This window comes from Panulirus ornatus, chromosome 9 (genome assembly GCF_036320965.1).
Source record: "Panulirus ornatus isolate Po-2019 chromosome 9, ASM3632096v1, whole genome shotgun sequence".
Taxonomy (NCBI): domain Eukaryota; kingdom Metazoa; phylum Arthropoda; class Malacostraca; order Decapoda; family Palinuridae; genus Panulirus; species Panulirus ornatus.
In genome coordinates, this window is record NC_092232.1 from 4,070,897 (window position 1) to 4,093,317 (window position 22,421).

At 37.9% G+C, this 22,421-nt stretch overlaps 2 protein-coding genes across 4 annotated transcripts in view; one reads left to right on the top strand and one right to left on the bottom strand.

Annotated features, from left to right (window-relative positions):
• Window positions 1–22,421, bottom strand: part of Amacr (Alpha-methylacyl-CoA racemase) — a 196,050-nt gene that overhangs the window by 139,299 nt on the left and 34,330 nt on the right. The window lies entirely within an intron of this gene.
• Window positions 1–22,421, top strand: part of LOC139750170 (major facilitator superfamily domain-containing protein 12-like) — a 124,909-nt gene that overhangs the window by 69,629 nt on the left and 32,859 nt on the right. For 2 of the 3 annotated variants that reach the window (XM_071664536.1, XM_071664538.1), the window contains exon 2: window positions 19,305–19,419. The exons of the other annotated variant lie outside the window; for it this stretch is intronic. The gene's annotated coding sequence lies outside the window, so the exon portion shown is untranslated. The remainder of the gene's footprint in view (window positions 1–19,304; window positions 19,420–22,421) is intronic. 3 annotated transcript variants of the gene reach the window in all.

Genomic DNA, 22,421 nt, shown 5'->3' on the forward strand with positions numbered 1-22,421 from the left:
TATGTATCGGTAACTGAGAGCATTATGATATATTTTCCACTATTATTTCAAGTATAGAGGAGTTTGAATATGATATGTTTCAATTTTGAAACAAAAAGTATTTTCACATGAAAAATACCCTGAACTATTAACCTGCAATTTCCAGCATTTTCCTTAGAAAATAGATTTCCTTCAAAATCTCCTTACAGGGAATTCTTTTCATGCTAAATACAATTCTGGGGTGAAAATATCATTTGGTCTTCTTTGTAATCTTTAATTCATCTGTTAAATGACGATAATCTTAAATTTAGCATTTTCTAACTATTTGCATCGTATTTTCTGGGTATGTATCGGTAACTGAGAGCATTATGATATATTTTCCATTATTATTTCAAGTATAGAGGAGTTTGAATATGATATGTTTCAATTTTGAAACAAAAAGTATTTTCACATGAAAAATACCCTGAACTAATTATTACCTGCAATTTCCAGCATTTTTCTTAGGAAAAATAGATTTCCTTCAAAATCTCCTTACAGGAATTCTTTTCATGCTAAATACAATTCTGGGGTGAAAATATCATTTGGTCTTCTTTGTAATCTTTAATTCATCTGTTAAATGACGATAATCTTAAATTTAGCATTTTCTAACTATTTGCATCGTATTTTCTGGGTATGTATCGGTAACTGAGAGCACATTATGATATATTTCCATTATTATTTCAAGTATAGAGGAGTTTGAATATGATATGTTTCAATTTTGAAACAAAAAGTATTTTCACATGAAAAATACCCTGAACTATTACCTGCAATTTCCAGCATTTTCTTAGGAAAATAGATTTCCTTCAAAATCTCCTTACAGGGAATTCTTTTCATGCTAAATACAATTCTGGGGTGAAAATATCATTTGGTCTTCTTTGTAATCTTTAATTCATCTGTTAAATGACGATAATCTTAAATTTAGCATTTTCTAACTATTTGCATCGTATTTTCTGGGTATGTATCGGTAACTGAGAGCATTATGATATATTTTCCATTATTATTTCAAGTATAGAGGAGTTTGAATATGATATGTTTCAATTTTGAAACAAAAAGTATTTTCACATGAAAAATACCCTGAACTATTACCTGCAATTTCCAGCATTTTCCTTAGGAAAATAGATTTCCTTCAAAATCTCCTTACAGGGAATTCTTTTCATGCTAAATACAATTCTGGGGTGAAAATATCATTTGGTCTTCTTTGTAATCTTTAATTCATCTGTTAAATGACGATAATCTTAAATTTAGCATTTTCTAACTATTTGCATCGTATTTTCTGGGTATGTATCGGTAACTGAGAGCATTATGATATATTTTCCATTATTATTTCAAGTATAGAGGAGTTTGAATATGATATGTTTCAATTTTGAAACAAAAAGTATTTTCACATGAAAAATACCCTGAACTATTACCTGCAATTTCCAGCATTTTTCTTAGGAAAATAGATTTCCTTCAAAATCTCCTTACAGGGAATTCTTTTCATGCTAAATACAATTCTGGGGTGAAAATATCATTTGGTCTTCTTTGTAATCTTTAATTCATCTGTTAAATGACGATAATCTTAAATTTAGCATTTTCTAACTATTTGCATCGTATTTTCTGGGTATGTATCGGTAACTGAGAGCATTATGATATATTTTCCATTATTATTTCAAGTATAGAGGAGTTTGAATATGATATGTTTCAATTTTGAAACAAAAAGTATTTTCACATGAAAAATACCCTGAACTATTACCTGCAATTTCCAGCATTTTTCTTAGAAAATAGATTTCCTTCAAAATCTCCTTACAGGGAATTCTTTTCATGCTAAATACAATTCTGGGGTGAAAATATCATTTGGTCTTCTTTGTAATCTTTAATTCATCTGTTAAATGACGATAATCTTAAATTTAGCATTTTCTAACTATTTGCATCGTATTTTCTGGGTATGTATCGGTAACTGAGAGCATTATGATATATTTTCCATTATTATTTCAAGTATAGAGGAGTTTGAATATGATATGTTTCAATTTTGAAACAAAAAGTATTTTCACATGAAAAATACCCTGAACTATTACCTGCAATTTCCAGCATTTTTCTTAGGAAAATAGATTTCCTTCAAAATCTCCTTACAGGGAATTCTTTTCATGCTAAATACAATTCTGGGGTGAAAATATCATTTGGTCTTCTTTGTAATCTTTAATTCATCTGTTAAATGACGATAATCTTAAATTTAGCATTTTCTAACTATTTGCATCGTATTTTCTGGGTATGTATCGGTAACTGAGAGCATTATGATATATTTTCCATTATTATTTCAAGTATAGAGGAGTTTGAATATGATATGTTTCAATTTTGAAACAAAAAGTATTTTCACATGAAAAATACCCTGAACTATTACCTGCAATTTCCAGCATTTTCCTTAGAAAATAGATTTCCTTCAAAATCTCCTTACAGGGAATTCTTTTCATGCTAAATACAATTCTGGGGTGAAAATATCATTTGGTCTTCTTTGTAATCTTTAATTCATCTGTTAAATGACGATAATCTTAAATTTAGCATTTTCTAACTATTTGCATCGTATTTTCTGGGTATGTATCGGTAACTGAGAGCATTATGATATATTTTCCATTATTATTTCAAGTATAGAGGAGTTTGAATATGATATGTTTCAATTTTGAAACAAAAAGTATTTTCACATGAAAAATACCCTGAACTATTACCTGCAATTTCCAGCATTTTTCCTTAGAAAATAGATTTCCTTCAAAATCTCCTTACAGGGAATTCTTTTCATGCTAAATACAATTCTGGGGTGAAAATATCATTTGGTCTTCTTTGTAATCTTTAATTCATCTGTTAAATGACGATAATCTTAAATTTAGCATTTTCTAACTATTTGCATCGTATTTTCTGGGTATGTATCGGTAACTGAGAGCATTATGATATATTTTCCATTATTATTTCAAGTATAGAGGAGTTTGAATATGATATGTTTCAATTTTGAAACAAAAAGTATTTTCACATGAAAAATACCCTGAACTATTACCTGCAATTTCCAGCATTTTCCTTAGAAAATAGATTTCCTTCAAAATCTCCTTACAGGGAATTCTTTTCATGCTAAATACAATTCTGGGGTGAAAATATCATTTGGTCTTCTTTGTAATCTTTAATTCATCTGTTAAATGACGATAATCTTAAATTTAGCATTTTCTAACTATTTGCATCGTATTTTCTGGGTATGTATCGGTAACTGAGAGCATTATGATATATTTTCCATTATTATTTCAAGTATAGAGGAGTTTGAATATGATATGTTTCAATTTTGAAACAAAAAGTATTTTCACATGAAAAATACCCTGAACTATTACCTGCAATTTCCAGCATTTTTCTTAGAAAATAGATTTCCTTCAAAATCTCCTTACAGGGAATTCTTTTCATGCTAAATACAATTCTGGGGTGAAAATATCATTTGGTCTTCTTTGTAATCTTTAATTCATCTGTTAAATGACGATAATCTTAAATTTAGCATTTTCTAACTATTTGCATCGTATTTTCTGGGTATGTATCGGTAACTGAGAGCATTATGATATATTTTCCATTATTATTTCAAGTATAGAGGAGTTTGAATATGATATGTTTCAATTTTGAAACAAAAAGTATTTTCACATGAAAAATACCCTGAACTATTACCTGCAATTTCCAGCATTTTTCTTAGGAAAATAGATTTCCTTCAAAATCTCCTTACAGGGAATTCTTTTCATGCTAAATACAATTCTGGGGTGAAAATATCATTTGGTCTTCTTTGTAATCTTTAATTCATCTGTTAAATGACGATAATCTTAAATTTAGCATTTTCTAACTATTTGCATCGTATTTTCTGGGTATGTATCGGTAACTGAGAGCATTATGATATATTTTCCATTATTATTTCAAGTATAGAGGAGTTTGAATATGATATGTTTCAATTTTGAAACAAAAAGTATTTTCACATGAAAAATACCCTGAACTATTACCTGCAATTTCCAGCATTTTCCTTAGAAAAATAGATTTCCTTCAAAATCTCCTTACAGGGAATTCTTTTCATGCTAAATACAATTCTGGGGTGAAAATATCATTTGGTCTTCTTTGTAATCTTTAATTCATCTGTTAAATGACGATAATCTTAAATTTAGCATTTTCTAACTATTTGCATCGTATTTTCTGGGTATGTATCGGTAACTGAGAGCATTATGATATATTTTCCATTATTATTTCAAGTATAGAGGAGTTTGAATATGATATGTTTCAATTTTGAAACAAAAAGTATTTTCACATGAAAAATACCCTGAACTATTACCTGCAATTTCCAGCATTTTCTTAGGAAAATAGATTTCCTTCAAAATCTCCTTACAGGGAATTCTTTTCATGCTAAATACAATTCTGGGGTGAAAATATCATTTGGTCTTCTTTGTAATCTTTAATTCATCTGTTAAATGACGATAATCTTAAATTTAGCATTTTCTAACTATTTGCATCGTATTTTCTGGGTATGTATCGGTAACTGAGAGCATTATGATATATTTTCCATTATTATTTCAAGTATAGAGGAGTTTGAATATGATATGTTTCAATTTTGAAACAAAAAGTATTTTCACATGAAAAATACCCTGAACTATTACCTGCAATTTCCAGCATTTTTCTTAGGAAAATAGATTTCCTTCAAAATCTCCTTACAGGGAATTCTTTTCATGCTAAATACAATTCTGGGGTGAAAATATCATTTGGTCTTCTTTGTAATCTTTAATTCATCTGTTAAATGACGATAATCTTAAATTTAGCATTTTCTAACTATTTGCATCGTATTTTCTGGGTATGTATCGGTAACTGAGAGCATTATGATATATTTTCCATTATTATTTCAAGTATAGAGGAGTTTGAATATGATATGTTTCAATTTTGAAACAAAAAGTATTTTCACATGAAAAATACCCTGAACTATTACCTGCAATTTCCAGCATTTTCCTTAGAAAAATAGATTTCCTTCAAAATCTCCTTACAGGGAATTCTTTTCATGCTAAATACAATTCTGGGGTGAAAATATCATTTGGTCTTCTTTGTAATCTTTAATTCATCTGTTAAATGACGATAATCTTAAATTTAGCATTTTCTAACTATTTGCATCGTATTTTCTGGGTATGTATCGGTAACTGAGAGCATTATGATATATTTTCCATTATTATTTCAAGTATAGAGGAGTTTGAATATGATATGTTTCAATTTTGAAACAAAAAGTATTTTCACATGAAAAATACCCTGAACTATTACCTGCAATTTCCAGCATTTTTCTTAGGAAAATAGATTTCCTTCAAAATCTCCTTACAGGGAATTCTTTTCATGCTAAATACAATTCTGGGGTGAAAATATCATTTGGTCTTCTTTGTAATCTTTAATTCATCTGTTAAATGACGATAATCTTAAATTTAGCATTTTCTAACTATTTGCATCGTATTTTCTGGGTATGTATCGGTAACTGAGAGCATTATGATATATTTTCCATTATTATTTCAAGTATAGAGGAGTTTGAATATGATATGTTTCAATTTTGAAACAAAAAGTATTTTCACATGAAAAATACCCTGAACTATTACCTGCAATTTCCAGCATTTTCCTTAGAAATATAGATTTCCTTCAAAATCTCCTTACAGGGAATTCTTTTCATGCTAAATACAATTCTGGGGTGAAAATATCATTTGGTCTTCTTTGTAATCTTTAATTCATCTGTTAAATGACGATAATCTTAAATTTAGCATTTTCTAACTATTTGCATCGTATTTTCTGGGTATGTATCGGTAACTGAGAGCATTATGATATATTTTCCATTATTATTTCAAGTATAGAGGAGTTTGAATATGATATGTTTCAATTTTGAAACAAAAAGTATTTTCACATGAAAAATACCCTGAACTATTACCTGCAATTTCCAGCATTTTCCTTAGAAAAATAGATTTCCTTCAAAATCTCCTTACAGGGAATTCTTTTCATGCTAAATACAATTCTGGGGTGAAAATATCATTTGGTCTTCTTTGTAATCTTTAATTCATCTGTTAAATGACGATAATCTTAAATTTAGCATTTTCTAACTATTTGCATCGTATTTTCTGGGTATGTATCGGTAACTGAGAGCATTATGATATATTTTCCATTATTATTTCAAGTATAGAGGAGTTTGAATATGATATGTTTCAATTTTGAAACAAAAAGTATTTTCACATGAAAAATACCCTGAACTATTACCTGCAATTTCCAGCATTTTTCTTAGGAAAATAGATTTCCTTCAAAATCTCCTTACAGGGAATTCTTTTCATGCTAAATACAATTCTGGGGTGAAAATATCATTTGGTCTTCTTTGTAATCTTTAATTCATCTGTTAAATGACGATAATCTTAAATTTAGCATTTTCTAACTATTTGCATCGTATTTTCTGGGTATGTATCGGTAACTGAGAGCATTATGATATATTTTCCATTATTATTTCAAGTATAGAGGAGTTTGAATATGATATGTTTCAATTTTGAAACAAAAAGTATTTTCACATGAAAAATACCCTGAACTATTACCTGCAATTTCCAGCATTTTCCTTAGAAAATAGATTTCCTTCAAAATCTCCTTACAGGGAATTCTTTTCATGCTAAATACAATTCTGGGGTGAAAATATCATTTGGTCTTCTTTGTAATCTTTAATTCATCTGTTAAATGACGATAATCTTAAATTTAGCATTTTCTAACTATTTGCATCGTATTTTCTGGGTATGTATCGGTAACTGAGAGCATTATGATATATTTTCCATTATTATTTCAAGTATAGAGGAGTTTGAATATGATATGTTTCAATTTTGAAACAAAAAGTATTTTCACATGAAAAATACCCTGAACTATTACCTGCAATTTCCAGCATTTTCCTTAGAAAAATAGATTTCCTTCAAAATCTCCTTACAGGGAATTCTTTTCATGCTAAATACAATTCTGGGGTGAAAATATCATTTGGTCTTCTTTGTAATCTTTAATTCATCTGTTAAATGACGATAATCTTAAATTTAGCATTTTCTAACTATTTGCATCGTATTTTCTGGGTATGTATCGGTAACTGAGAGCATTATGATATATTTTCCATTATTATTTCAAGTATAGAGGAGTTTGAATATGATATGTTTCAATTTTGAAACAAAAAGTATTTTCACATGAAAAATACCCTGAACTATTACCTGCAATTTCCAGCATTTTCCTTAGAAATATAGATTTCCTTCAAAATCTCCTTACAGGGAATTCTTTTCATGCTAAATACAATTCTGGGGTGAAAATATCATTTGGTCTTCTTTGTAATCTTTAATTCATCTGTTAAATGACGATAATCTTAAATTTAGCATTTTCTAACTATTTGCATCGTATTTTCTGGGTATGTATCGGTAACTGAGAGCATTATGATATATTTTCCATTATTATTTCAAGTATAGAGGAGTTTGAATATGATATGTTTCAATTTTGAAACAAAAAGTATTTTCACATGAAAAATACCCTGAACTATTACCTGCAATTTCCAGCATTTTTCTTAGGAAAATAGATTTCCTTCAAAATCTCCTTACAGGGAATTCTTTTCATGCTAAATACAATTCTGGGGTGAAAATATCATTTGGTCTTCTTTGTAATCTTTAATTCATCTGTTAAATGACGATAATCTTAAATTTAGCATTTTCTAACTATTTGCATCGTATTTTCTGGGTATGTATCGGTAACTGAGAGCATTATGATATATTTTCCATTATTATTTCAAGTATAGAGGAGTTTGAATATGATATGTTTCAATTTTGAAACAAAAAGTATTTTCACATGAAAAATACCCTGAACTATTACCTGCAATTTCCAGCATTTTTCTTAGGAAAATAGATTTCCTTCAAAATCTCCTTACAGGGAATTCTTTTCATGCTAAATACAATTCTGGGGTGAAAATATCATTTGGTCTTCTTTGTAATCTTTAATTCATCTGTTAAATGACGATAATCTTAAATTTAGCATTTTCTAACTATTTGCATCGTATTTTCTGGGTATGTATCGGTAACTGAGAGCATTATGATATATTTTCCATTATTATTTCAAGTATAGAGGAGTTTGAATATGATATGTTTCAATTTTGAAACAAAAAGTATTTTCACATGAAAAATACCCTGAACTATTACCTGCAATTTCCAGCATTTTCCTTAGAAAAATAGATTTCCTTCAAAATCTCCTTACAGGGAATTCTTTTCATGCTAAATACAATTCTGGGGTGAAAATATCATTTGGTCTTCTTTGTAATCTTTAATTCATCTGTTAAATGACGATAATCTTAAATTTAGCATTTTCTAACTATTTGCATCGTATTTTCTGGGTATGTATCGGTAACTGAGAGCATTATGATATATTTTCCATTATTATTTCAAGTATAGAGGAGTTTGAATATGATATGTTTCAATTTTGAAACAAAAAGTATTTTCACATGAAAAATACCCTGAACTATTACCTGCAATTTCCAGCATTTTTCTTAGGAAAATAGATTTCCTTCAAAATCTCCTTAGAGGGAATTTTTTTCAAGGTAAATACAATTGTGGGGTTAAAATATCGATTGGTTGTCTTTATGACCTTTAATCACCTTGCTAAATGAAGACAATTTTAAAGCATTATCTAATAATTTCCATCGTATTTACTGGGTATGTTTCGGTAACTAGGAACATAACGATATATTTTCCATGATCATTTCAAGTATAGGGGGGTTTGAATATATTATGTTTCAATTTTAAAACAAAAAGGGGGTGACTGTATTGTTGACTGGTTGGTAAGGTTATTTAATGTATGTATGACTCATGGTGAGGTGCCTGAGGATTGGCGGAATGCTTGCATAGTGCCATTGTACAAAGGCAAAGGGGATAAAAGTGAGTGCTCAAATTACAGAGGTATAAGTTTGTTGAGTATTCCTGGTAAATTATATGGGAGGGTACCGAATGAGAGGGTGAAGGCATGTACAGAGCATCCGATTGGAGAGGAACAGTGTGGTTTCAGAAGTGGTAGAGGATGTGTGGATCAAGGGCTTGCTTTGAAAAATACTTAGTAAAACAGATGGGTTTGTATGTGGCGTTTATGGATCTGGAGAAGGCATATGACAGGGTTGATAGAGATACCTTGTGGAATGTCTTAATAATATATGGCGTGGCAGGTAAGCTGCTAAAAGGAGTGAGTTCTTATCAAAGGTGCAAGTCATGTGTACGAGCAGGAAGAGAGGAAAATAATGGTTGGTCTGCGGCATGTGTGATATCCCCATGGTGGTTTTTGTTTAAGGACGGGGCGGTGAGGGACGTGAATGCAAGAGTCTTGAAGAGAGGAGCGAGTAAGGAGTCTGCGATGTCCATCGATTATGGAACTACTCGTTCTTGCCGTCATGAGGCATCTTATAACTGACCACTTATTTGAAAATCCTTTCAGTATGACTCACAGAAATGTATTATTTAACATCGATATCATATACGAACCATAATCATGAAACACTCGGTCTGGGCTATGACACAACAGTGGCACCACTGTCCAACACCCCATAACAAATTCTCCCGTGGGTCTTCAACAACTCGGATATTACTTGAAGCCATGGACAGTAGCAGACACAGACATGGTTATGACACGCCAAGGAAAAGAACCGAGTCTGAAAGGAAAACTTCAAACAAAAAAGTCGAACATCAGAGAAATCAAGTGTAGATTCTACCGATCCATGAATAACGCCAGGTTAGGCAGGGACTAGGCTGCTCCGCTAACACCCTAACTTAGGTAGCTCACTAAAAACATCCCACTAGGCTCCACAAACCCTAGGATCCCACTAGGCTCCACAAACCCCTGGGATCCCTCTATGCTTCACAAACCCAATGATCCCACTAGGCTCCACAAACCCCAGGCTCCCTCTATGCTTCACAAACCCCAGGATCCCACTAAGCTACACAAACCCCCAGGATCCCACTAGGCTCCACAAACCCCAGGATCCCACTAAGCTACACAAACCCCAGGATCCCACTAAGCTCCACAAACCCCCAGGATCCCACTAAGCTCCACAAACCCCAAGATCCCACTAAGCTACACAAACCTCTGGATCCCACTAGGCTCCACAAACCCCAGGATCCCACTAAGCTACACAAACCCCAGGATCCCACTAGGCTCCACAAACCCCAGGATCCCACTATGCTTCACAACCCCCAGGATCCCACTAAGCTCCACAAAGCCCAGGATCCCACTAAGCTACACAAACCCCAGGATCCCACTAGGCTCCACAAACCCCAGGATCCCACTAAGCTCCACAAACCCCAGGATCCCACTATGCTTCACAACCCCCAGGATCCCACTAGGCTCCACAAACCCCAGGATCCCACTAAGCTACACAAACCCCAGGATCCCACTAGCTCCACAAACCCAGGATCCCACTAGGCTCCACAAACCCCAGGATCCCACTAAGCTCCACAAACCCCAGGATCCCACTAGCTCCCCAAACCCCAGGATCCCACTAGTGCTTCACAAACCCCAGGATCCCACGAAGTTCCACAAACCCCAGGATCCCACTAAGCTACACAAACCCCATGATCCCACTAGGCTCCACAAACCCCAGGATCCCACTAAGCTCCAACCAGGATCCCACTATGCTTCACAAACCCAGGATCCCACTAGGCTCCACAAACCCCAGGATCCCACTAAGCTCCACAAACCCCAGGATCCCACTAGCTACACAAACCCAGGATCCCACTAGGCTCCACAAACCCCAGGATTCCCACCTACTAAGCTCCACAAACCCCAGGATCCCACTATGCTCCACAAACCCCAGGATCCCACTAGGCTCCACAAACCCCAGGATCCCACTAAGCTCCACAAACCCCAGGATCCCACTAAGCTACACAAACCCCAGGATCCCACTAAGCTACACAAACCCCAGGATCCCACTAAGCTCCACAAACCCCAGGATCCCACTAAGCTACACAAACCCCAGGATCCCACTAAGCTCCACAAACCCCAGGATCCCACTAAGCTCCACAAACCCCAGGATCCCACTAAGCTCCACAAACCCCAGGATCCCACTAAGCTCCACAAACCCCAGGATCCCACTAGGCTCCACAAACCCCAGGATCCCACTAGGCTCCACAAATCCCATGGTTAGGTGGTGACGGCGAGAAAAAATGCAAGCAAGGAAGCTTTTAAGGACGAAATTCAGTTGTAGTGCGCAAGCGAGCGGGTGTGTGACTCTGAATATGTTGTTCATCTCTAACCTACTCCTCCTCCTCGACTCTATGCACGCTCATGAGCGGGTGATCCTAAAGGTGTTGACATACAGGAATATCATGTACATGTAAAGTGTAGGAGGCTGACCTTGAATATGTAACGAAGAATATGGTGGTTGAGGAGAGAGAGAGAGAGAGAGAGAGAGAGAGAGAGAGAGAGAGAGAGAGAGAGAGAGAGAGAGAGAGAGATTGATTCTGGGTACAAGTCACGCGTAAATGGCGGGAAACTGGCGAGGGTCAAGGAGGAATCTACAGTTTTTGTTCTCTCCCCATGTCATCTTATTACACACCAACTTTCATGAAAACATCCCTGGCTCCTCCGTGCATGTACCTACATACTTAAAACATCGGTCGTGACTGATTTCGAATATCAGTCGTGCTTTCCTAACCCTCTGATCATTTTGATATTTCGTCACCGACTCTGCTGCGTCTCTGCCGAACGTACGTGCTTCCCAGATCTGTAACGTGACAAGGAGGGTGGAGTGCACGGACCTCTTGACATCTGGATGTGGAAATGGATGGAGAAACACGATGAGGGAGGGGCAGCTCGGGTTGCAAGTGACATGACTAGTTGAAAAATTAACGAAACTTGTAAACTGGTGTGTATATGTGTGTGTGTGTGTGTGTGTGTGTGTGTGTGTGTGTGTGTGTGTGTGTGTGTGTATATATATATATATATATATATATATATATATATATATATATATATATATATATATATATATTCCTTGGGGATAGGGGAGAAAGAATACTTCCCACGTATTCCCTGCGTGTCGTAGAAGGCGACTAAAAGGGAAGGGAGCGGGGGGCTGGAAATCCTCACCTCTCGTTTTTTTTTTTTTTTTTAACGCTACCTCGCTATCGCGGGAAATGGCGAATAGTATGAAAAAGAAAAAAAATATATATATATTTCTTTTTATGCTATTCGCCATCTCCGCGTTAGTGAGGTAGCGTTAAGAAAAGAGGACTGAGCATTTGAGGGAAACCCTCACTTGGCCCCCTTCTCTGTTCCATCTTTTGGGAAATTAAAAACGAGAAGGGAGGATTTCCAGCCCCCTCTTCCTCCCCTTCTAGTCGCCTTCTACGACACGCAGGGAATACGTGGGAATTTTTCTTTCTTCCCTGTCCCCAGGGATAATATATATATATATATATATATATATATATATATATATATATGGGAAGGATTCTAGTTGGTGTTAATCTATATGCATACGAGTGAGGAGAAGGGAAGGATGAGAAACGGTTAGGTGGCTGGCGTGTTGTGGCTTGAAGCGGTGGTGGCGGGCAGGAATATGTAGTTATCAAGATGTACGGAAGTTACAAATATAGAAATAAAAAAAAGGAATTCAAACTGGGTTCTTTCGAGGCTGCTTGTGATCGTGGAATATATCAAAAACTCAAAAGAATTTTAGTGTGGTAACAGTCAGGTGTACATATCATTCAAAGACAACAACTTGCAGTTTGTCGTTATGACCACGCAGGCGCAAATTCTTGAATACTTAGATTTAAAGCAAAATATTTATCAGGTTTTACACTTCCACGTATCTACAGCACTGTTTTCAACCATTCTTTTCGGCAAATCGTTCCATATGTTAACAATCCAGTTGAAGATAAAAAAAAAAAAAAAAAGAAAAACAAAATGTACTTCGCTTCATTCGAGGCGGAAACTCCCCTCCTCCCCCAATTAGGTATGATTACTAACGAATGGAACCTAACCCGAAGGAGACCTCTGGGCCTAAAAATCTATGATACAGAAAGTTCTTTCAGCCCTAAAATCTGATATAGAAAGTTCTTTTAGCCCTAGAACTTGTTACAGAAAGTTCTTCTAGACTTTGAACTTGATATAAATTGCTTTTCAGCCTTACAACCTGTTATGGAAAGCTCTCTGAACTCTATCACCCGTAGAAAATACTTTTAGCCCCAGAACCTGTATTGCAAAAAGCTCTTTTAGCTCTAAAACCTGTTTAGAAAGTTTCTTTCAGCCTTAGAGCGTGTATTATAGAACTGGAAGGATAAGACTTTTTGTGCTGAAATTCTTCTAAGTATTCAGGACCACAACTCCTCAAACCTATCAAAAATATTTTTGAAAAATAGCAACAGCTTGGTGTTGTTACTGTGGTTAAAAAAGAGAGTGATATCCATTTTTTTTCGTTGGATTCCTTATATAATCATAATATTGAAGTTAAATCCATTTTGAGATCTTAGTTAAAAATATCCTGTGAAAAAAGTAATGTACTATCAACTTCCAAGTCTATAATTATTCTAGGCAACAAAATGTTCAAATTATTTGAAAATCCATTAATGCCTTAAATTCATCGTGGCATCAAAATGTTCAAATCATTTAAAAATTCAATAATGCTTTACATTCATCGTGGCACCAAAATGTTCAAATTATCTAAAAATTCACTAATGTTTTATATTCACCGAGGCACCAAAATGTTCAAATTATTTAAAACAAATTCATTAAAGCTTTAAATTGGCCGTCTCTCTCCTTTGGCCATAAAGATAAAACATCTTCAACATACCTATACCAAAGAGGGTGAAAGTCACAGATTCCTGCGAGCAACTTAGCTTCGTAGACTTCCCTGTAAACATCACTTGAAATTAGTGAGAGCCCATTTCCCATACTAATTCCATGGTTCTAACTATGTAATATGTACACTCGGCCACAGGAGCTCACAAGCTGGTAACGCTGTATGGGGAAGGGGGTAATTAGGAAGGGGTACGAGGAACACAGTAGAGTGACTTTAATTGTTTAGGGAGCTTTCACACCAACGAGGCAGAGTGGCAGGTGACAGGAGGCAAGTGGCAAGTGACACGCGACAAATGGTGTCAGGTGCAAGTGGTAGTTAGCACAAAACATCACGAGGGTATGCAATTACGTCTTTCAATTATCCCATCAGGGGCGATAAGAGACGTGTGATGACAGCTGTATCACTGGCCAGAGAAGAGAAGGTTGGGTGAAAAAGAGCGTTGGTGGGGTTGTTAGGGAGCCTGGGAAAGGTGGTAGAGGGAAAAGGCGAGTCACAAGACATGACTATTTGCCCGTATATCTTAAGAGCCTGTTCCTCTGTGACACACTTGCTGTGTGTTTAAATTTATCTTTATGGTATACATAATCCTGCATGGCCTCCACAGTAGACACTTGATAGTAAAGGGTCATATGACATAATTATTACGCTACGATTTTGACGGCTGCTGTACGACATCAGATCTCGACAACACCAGCAATATTCATAGGTGTCTTTTACACGCCTGATAGTTATCTGATGAGAAACATACTACCAGACCTGTCTGCAAAAACACTGTTTTGTTAGTGGCCATCTATTTAACAGTTAACGTCATTCTATAATATTCCAGTGTTTCCAGCTCAGTTGACATAAACTGGCTAGGCTAAGTACGCGCTCGCAAAGTCTCGTGGCTGAGTGTACAGTCCTTTTGCTCCTTTGAGATTAGCACCCCAGGGGATGTCTGGCAATTCAAACGAAAACCTGGGACTTCGTAAGTAAACCTGCACGATAATCGCCACAGCAGCTATAAACAACCGGATTTTTTTTTTTCCTCGTTTTAGAGGTGGCGAAGCGCTTTGTTGTGCTTGTGACGGGGCGTCAGCGGCCATTGTGGTTGCGTCCACTGCTTAGCAAAAAACGAACCACTATAATAAATCTTATTACGGGTAAAATGCATGGCATACTGTAGTATTTCTAAGTTATTTATTTCACGTGTTTAGGTGGTGTGTGTATACATATATGTAAACTGTAAACAGCTTTGTTCACAATATTTAAAACAAACGTGCGTCGAACGATCGTTGTCAGGCACAAACATACGCCTGTATAATAAACGTTCATTCGTGTTCTTTTTCGTGTTTCAGTATCACACGATTCGCTCTGGACGGAAGTATCCTACATGAGTCAGACCTTATTACCCAGAGAGACGCTCCAACTTTTCGCTATCATTTTTTAGAATCCCATTTGTTAATTACATGTGACTGTTGTTGGCCTGAGTCATATGATCTAGGATATGATTTGTCACTCCAAATCTCGAGCTTCTCACGGTGTTGTGATCCGGTCTCCACCGGATATAACTGTAGAAAATTAATTACTCTGACGGAAGCCTTCCGGTTTGCGGCTGGGAGGCTTCCCTTGTGGCCTGGTTCACAGGCGACCGGCCAAAATGTCTCACCCGGCGATTCCGGTGACAATTCTCTTCAATACATCCGGAGGCGTGAAGATGGCGTCCACAAGTGTAGAGCTCCATTCTCCTACTGTGCAAATAGGTAACCACACACATACATACACACGTGTGAATCCCCCTTCCCCATACAGTACCAATGAATCATTACACAAACGCATACGGTCACCTGTAGTGTTGTGGTTTTAGCGTTGCTGACCATGGCCTACAGCCAATCCCAGTTGTTCATACTCCCCTAAATGGTGTTCCAGAAATGGGTACATGACTTAGGCTTGGGTGTGACAGTGTACATGTACACACACGAGTAGACATTGTACGTATAAACAAGGTTAAGAGACGGGGCAACCAACTGTGTCAACTCTGTCCCCGTAACAACACAACAAGTAATCACACACAACAGAAGCTTTGCCAGTGTAGAACTCCGTCCTCACTCCGCATAAACTCGTAATCAAAGAGTCAGGAGCAACTTGATTATAACTTTTTAGTGATAAAACCAGTTCCATGATGACAACAGTGAACAGTTCTTCAAAGATACGGAGACACAACAACCAGAGGCACTAACATGAGAATACGAAATAACTTGTCAAAAAAAAAAGATGAAAAAGAAGTTCTTTCACAGCATATCAAAGTAACAGATGAAGGAAATGAAGATGAAAAATACTTCCACTAGTCTTTGGATGAATGGAATAAGCAATACGATGAAATTATGAATGTATACGAAAGTTTCTAAAAGAAAAAAAAAGTTGAATGAAAGAGACAGGGGACCCCCCCCCCCCCCAGCAGAGAACCCCCTACCTCCCCGCACAAAGAGATACCCCCCACCCACACACACACACACCTCAGAGGTACTGTGGAGCTACAGTATCCACGGTGGAATATCCGATGTACAGACGGGAGCCACAACAGGAGAGGCCTTTCCCAGGGATCGCCTCGGTCCCACCAGAACAAGGTCCCCCCCTCCCCCCCTTTTCCTCCAACACTCTGGCCTTGGTAACCAGACGCCTGTCCTCCGTGGTGAAGCGGCAAGTGATCCTACCTTACCAAGGCGCATTCGCGAGCCGACCAGAGTTGTGGTTGTGGCCGTCGGTCCACAGTCAACCCCAGCTATTCATCCACCTTTAGGGATTGCTCGATAAAATGGGTACTTGGCTCAAGCTCGGGGAGACAGAGAGAGAGAGAGAGAGAGAGAGAGAGAGAGAGAGAGAGAGAGAGAGAGAGAGAGAGAGCGTTAATGAGACGGCCTTGATCAGGGCTTCAGTCGTCCGTGCGGTCTCAGCTAACATTAAAAAAAAAAGAAAATAAATATGCGAGAGCTCAACCCACCTCGACTGTTCTTAAGAGCTATACAATCAACTGTTCAGCGTGATGGCAGGATTTCATTTATTTTCTCATAATTCAGGATTCAGCGAAATAGAAAGTTATCATATTCATTTTCTTTATTATACTTTGTCGCTGTCTCCCGCGTTAGCGAGGTAGCGCAAGGAAACAGACGAAAGAATGGCCTAACCCACCCACATACACATGTATATACATACAAGTCCACACACGCACATATACATACCTATACATCTCAATGCATACATATATATTCACACACAGACATATACATATATACGGGAGCGGGGGGCTAGAAACCCTCCTCTTTCCTTTTATTTTACCTTTCTAAAAGGGGAAACAGAAGAAAGTTATCAACGGGGGGAAAAAAAAAGACAAAATACATTACATGAAAATTATTTGATGTGCGTATGTAATTACCTAGTTGCACTATTCTGGACGTTTGACTCTAGCTAGTGAGGTGGACGCCATCTGTCCAACTATATCGTACGATGTTCGGAAACTATTGTACGACGTCTTATACATTCGCGATGTCACATCTCTGTTTCTTCGCTGTCATATTTCTATTCATTCCACTCATCAACTACTCTCGCTTCATTTTCATCTAATGTGCCTCTGGTTGTTTTGTCCTTTGCATCTTTCGGTGAACTGTTTAATACTGACCTTCATCAACCTGGTATGAATATTCAGTGGCTGTGATCAGGTAACCCCTTCACTCTACACTCTTACATGGCGAAGACATATTCAAGACCTGTAACTTTCCCTGCAACAAGGCTTTCTTGATCATGGTATTACCACCGATGCCATCCTCCGCTAGACCATCGCTAATGATAGCTATTTGAGCTTCTTCAAGCACTGTCACCAAGCTTGAGAAGCCTATTGTGTTTATTCTTTTTTCTTTTTTTGCCAATAAGCAGGTTATTGTGCATTTCCTCATATGTGTATTTCAATAGAGTTTTAGTGCATTTCCTCGTCCGTATACTTGAATACACTTTTAGTATTTGCCACCAGAGACTTGGTCTCCTTGACAGTTCTGCTTAACTAGGACTCCGGCAATTATTCAGGTATAATGTCGACTCTCAAATTCTTCTCACGCAAAGATTACTGAGTGTGTGTGTGTGTGCGTGTGTGTGTGTGGGTGTGGGTGGGTGGGTGGGTGTGTGTGTGTAGATGAGGCTTCAAAACTTTTACCTGTGACTTAAAGTTGGCGTGGGGAAAGTGAAGATGGCTACTCCTTCACTAACTGCCGCTCCCCACCACCACCACCACACAGTGTCCTCCCACACACACACACACACACACACACACACATATATGCACTAGTCGAAGCCAGGTACCCATTTATCGACCAGCCGCGGGAGGAGGATGAAAGCCTGGGCTGGATGTGGGCTGTGTGACGAGCGACCAGGAGCTTATCATATCGGGATGAACCAATGTAAGAGTTGTTAGACATTTCCATCTTGGATAACAGAGAGGGATCGTGAAAGATAGTGTCTAGTGTGTGTGTGTGTGTGTGTGTGTGTGTGTGTGTGTGTGTGCCATACGGGCCTAGCTTTCTCGGTCTGCCCGAAGCGCCACACCCGTGGTAGGTTGGGAGGAGAGTGAGTTCGTACAGATGGAAGCCAGGAGGACTGGACGACTTTAGCAATATAGTTAGCCCTGGCAATGGAAATCTATGTCGTTAAGGTAGGGTAGGCAGGTGAGTAAACACATACGCAGATAGAGGGGTCAAGGAAAGGTATCCATGGTTAACTGTTTGTAAGTAACGCTGGGGAAGTAAGGCGTGGTAAGGCGTCCCTCAGATAGAGCGGAAAGGAGAATCAACCAGGAAGTCAGTGAGAGTAATGCTTAGCTCCCGAGGAGGGTCTTTTTTTTTTTTTTTGGACTTTCTCCAGGTGCAAGAGGAGGAGGGAGGAGAGAGAGAGAGTTCGCAGGCCACCTGGCTCGGAGCAACCGTTAGGCGCACTGCTGCGGACAATTCCCCGGTAGTGCTGCGCTGGTAAACGTGTTGCTGCCCTGTGCGTGTCGTCTGCCATTGTCATGTGTGTTGGCTTGTGTTTTGCAGCTCATGGAGTACCCAGAGTTGTCATGTGTGTTCTGAGAAACGCCTTGCCTAAATCGTGGGAAGCTGAAGTCTCCTATAAAGGAGTTTGGAGTGACGCCATAGCGGGAATACTGAAGTTTAAAAATATTATCGTCAAGTATCTATAAATATGTGTTTATTCATTAAATATGTGTTAGATTTACATTCCAACTTCATAAGATCATCTCTGTGAAACAAATATTGTTATATGGCAGTGTTTTGCAAAAGCCAAATTCAAACTTTGAACGTTAATGCTTTCATAACTTGTTTTTTGTTATTACAAGACCCAATGAAGCTCCTTGTGACAACGAAGCTGAACCAATAAGATAATTGTAAAAGTGAGTTTGAAAATTATAAATATTGAAGATGATTTGAATTTACAGATACTGAAGACGGTAAAGCGACCCATCCAGGAATTACAAACTTGATATATTTGGAGACCTCGTCCCCTAGGAGAGGTCGCCCACTCGTCGTCAATCGTCCGGGATCCTTCGTCCCGTAAGTCCCGACTTGTCCAGTCATTTAACTCGGCGACCCAGATGGACGACGAGACAACTGGGAGTATAATATGGAAACACTTTCAGATACGCACTTTTCTTCAAATTTATTTCTGTTGTTAATATTATAATGATAACTGCTATCATTACATGTATTACCATTAATGTTTTTTGCTATAATGATAATAATAATAATAATGATAATAATAATAATAATAATAATAATAATAATAATTATTATTATTATTATTATTATTATTATTATTATTATTATAAACTTTATTAATACGCATGCGCAAACACACACACACACACACACACACACACACACACACACACACACACGAATTAAGGATGAGTTACAGCGAGAAGTTAGAAACCATAAATTGGAACATCACTGATGAAAGAAGAGTAAGGAATGACTTGATCACAAACTTTGTCTCGGAACCAATTGGTGCTAACAGCGAACAGCTCTTCAACAAGGTGTTAGGACAGAAAAACCAGAAGCTATAACATGTAATTAAGAAAAGAAGTTAATGAATGCAAAGAAGTACTTCATTGTATATGAGGAGTGAGATGAGTTGTATCGAAGGCAATAGTTTCAGATAGGAAATTCCATATACAACACACACCCATCCACACCCACACTTAAATGCATCCATGAGTATATCTACACAAGTCTCCATCACGACGTTTTAAACATACCCGTTAAGTTCGGTCTTGCAAACTAGCAGGACTGACACTTTCATAGGGCGCCATGGTTCCCATTTATCGATCTACTGGACTACGTGTAGGTGCTGATGGGGCGCATGCGCCCATGCAGAAAATGCCTATGATTACAGTCTACCATCGTCAGTGACAGATGCCGAAATTATCAAAGTCGACTCCTTTTCTTTTTCTTTCTTTTTTTTTTAAAAAAAACGAGATATCTTGTATCTCCCATATTCAAGTAACTTAGCCAAGCCTAGCTATTTAAGGTTTGGCTCAACTAAGAGTGTGCAATAATGGTTTCAAACTTTACGTAGTCCAAAAACCCGACATGACTACACGAATCGGTGAAAAGAAAACTGGTTAGAATCAATATGGTTTTACGATCGTCTTCAGGTGTCGGTGACGCGCGGGGAAACATTATTTATTTTACAATCGACGACATAGTTGGCCAACCAGACAGAAGCTGCGATACCATGGTAATTCCCAAATTCCCCAGCATTGGTAGGCCCAACTGGAGCGAGTGAAGGCTAGGATTACGGAGGTCACATAGGGTCTTCGTCAAATCCCTTTGAGCGGATATTCATTGCATGTATTGTCACACAACTGGTTCATTACGTAAGCTTCATCACACACATGACATAGTCTTCAATTCAGATGAGATGCAGCAGACCAGGCTCTCGAAAAAAGGAGAAAGGTTGTAGGATGGGAAAATATTGGGAAAGAAAGGAAGAGAATGCCATTGCTCCTCTGTTCCGGGAGAGGATGAGAGTGAAATGATCAATCGTCGTATGGCTCTCCACAACAGTGAAATTACGGGAAACACCACTCGTTTCTCTGGAATGGACAGAGAAAATTCATTTCAATTCTACTTGTGGTGACGTAATCCTTCGTGGGATAAACCCACTTTCGTCAGTAGCATCCCGTCCTCCCCCCACACCATGAAAAAGCCCCACTGATGCAACTCAACAACCTTGGAATTTTCCTTCTTCATGGCAATTAGATCGTAAAGCCTTTATTATATTTCACTGGAACATGTCTTCACTACTCTGGGGTTGTTTTTTTTTACCGCAACGAGACAAATTGTTTTCAGGGGAGGATTAACCTCCTATGCAGGCGTGGCATCACTAAAATAATGCTCAGAGCCATTGGTGGTACATGAGCATACTATGACATAGTAGTAGTAGTAGGAGAAAGAAGAAGAAGAAGAAGAAGAAGAAGAAGAAGGAGAAGAGAAGAGAAGAAGAAGAAGAAGGAGAAGAAGAAGAAGAAGAAGAAGCAGATGCCCAAGAAGAAGAAGCAGAAGAAGAAGAAGCAGAAGAAAACGCTGAGGTACAAACACAGCCGTGCGTTTCAGCCGCCGCTTCTCTTACCTACACCACCGATGCTGTGACCCTGGAGGAGCCGCCGGCAGAGCTCATGTTCCTTCGCCCTACCCCTAGGAGTCCATGTAATTAAGCCCCACGTCCAACATCCAGCTGACAGAGGCTACCTACTTAGCTCAACCCAACCCTAAAAGTGGCGGAGGAACAACGAGGGACTCGCACGCACGACTGCATAACCATAGATCGCGATATCACTAGTCACCACTGCACTGACAACATTTTCTGTATCTCACTCGAGAACTATACACTCTCACGGTTGTCCGTTTCCGCCCACCTGATTCGCCTCCCCTATAGCGTCCTAGGATACGTTAGGTTAGCCTAGGTTAGGTTTGTTCCCATCCAGAGTTTCCTAGGCTACGTTAGGTTAGGTTAGGTTAGGTGTGTTTATGTGATCCACACTTCTACCATAGTCTTTCTCCTAGGCTACGTTACGTTAGGTTAGGTTTCTCCTAGGCTACGTTAGGTTGTTAGGTTAGGTTTCTCCTAGGCTACGTTAGGTTAGTTTAGGTTAGGTTAGGTTTCTCCTAGGCTACGTTAGGTTAGGTCAGGTGTGTTTATGTGCTCCACACTTCTACCTTAATCTTTTTTGTTTGTCTTTGTTCTCCAGTTACGAGTAACGCTCGTCTCCATCCTGACTTGTTCCATACCGTCAGTGACACACAATACTCGCTTGCGCACAGCCTTCCCTCCCTTCTCTTGCTCAACTTGCCGTCTTTCCTACTGTGCTCCCTACCTGATCAATGCATCTCGACTTCGAAGAACTTATTCATGTTTAGCTCATCGCAGGGCCCTGGAGAATTCAGAGCGGTTATGACACCCTGCTCAATATTCTGTAAGAGTTCGATCCTATTCCAGGAGTGTCTTTGCAGCGTTTAAAATTGCTAATACTGAGAAGGGGGCCAAGTGAGGA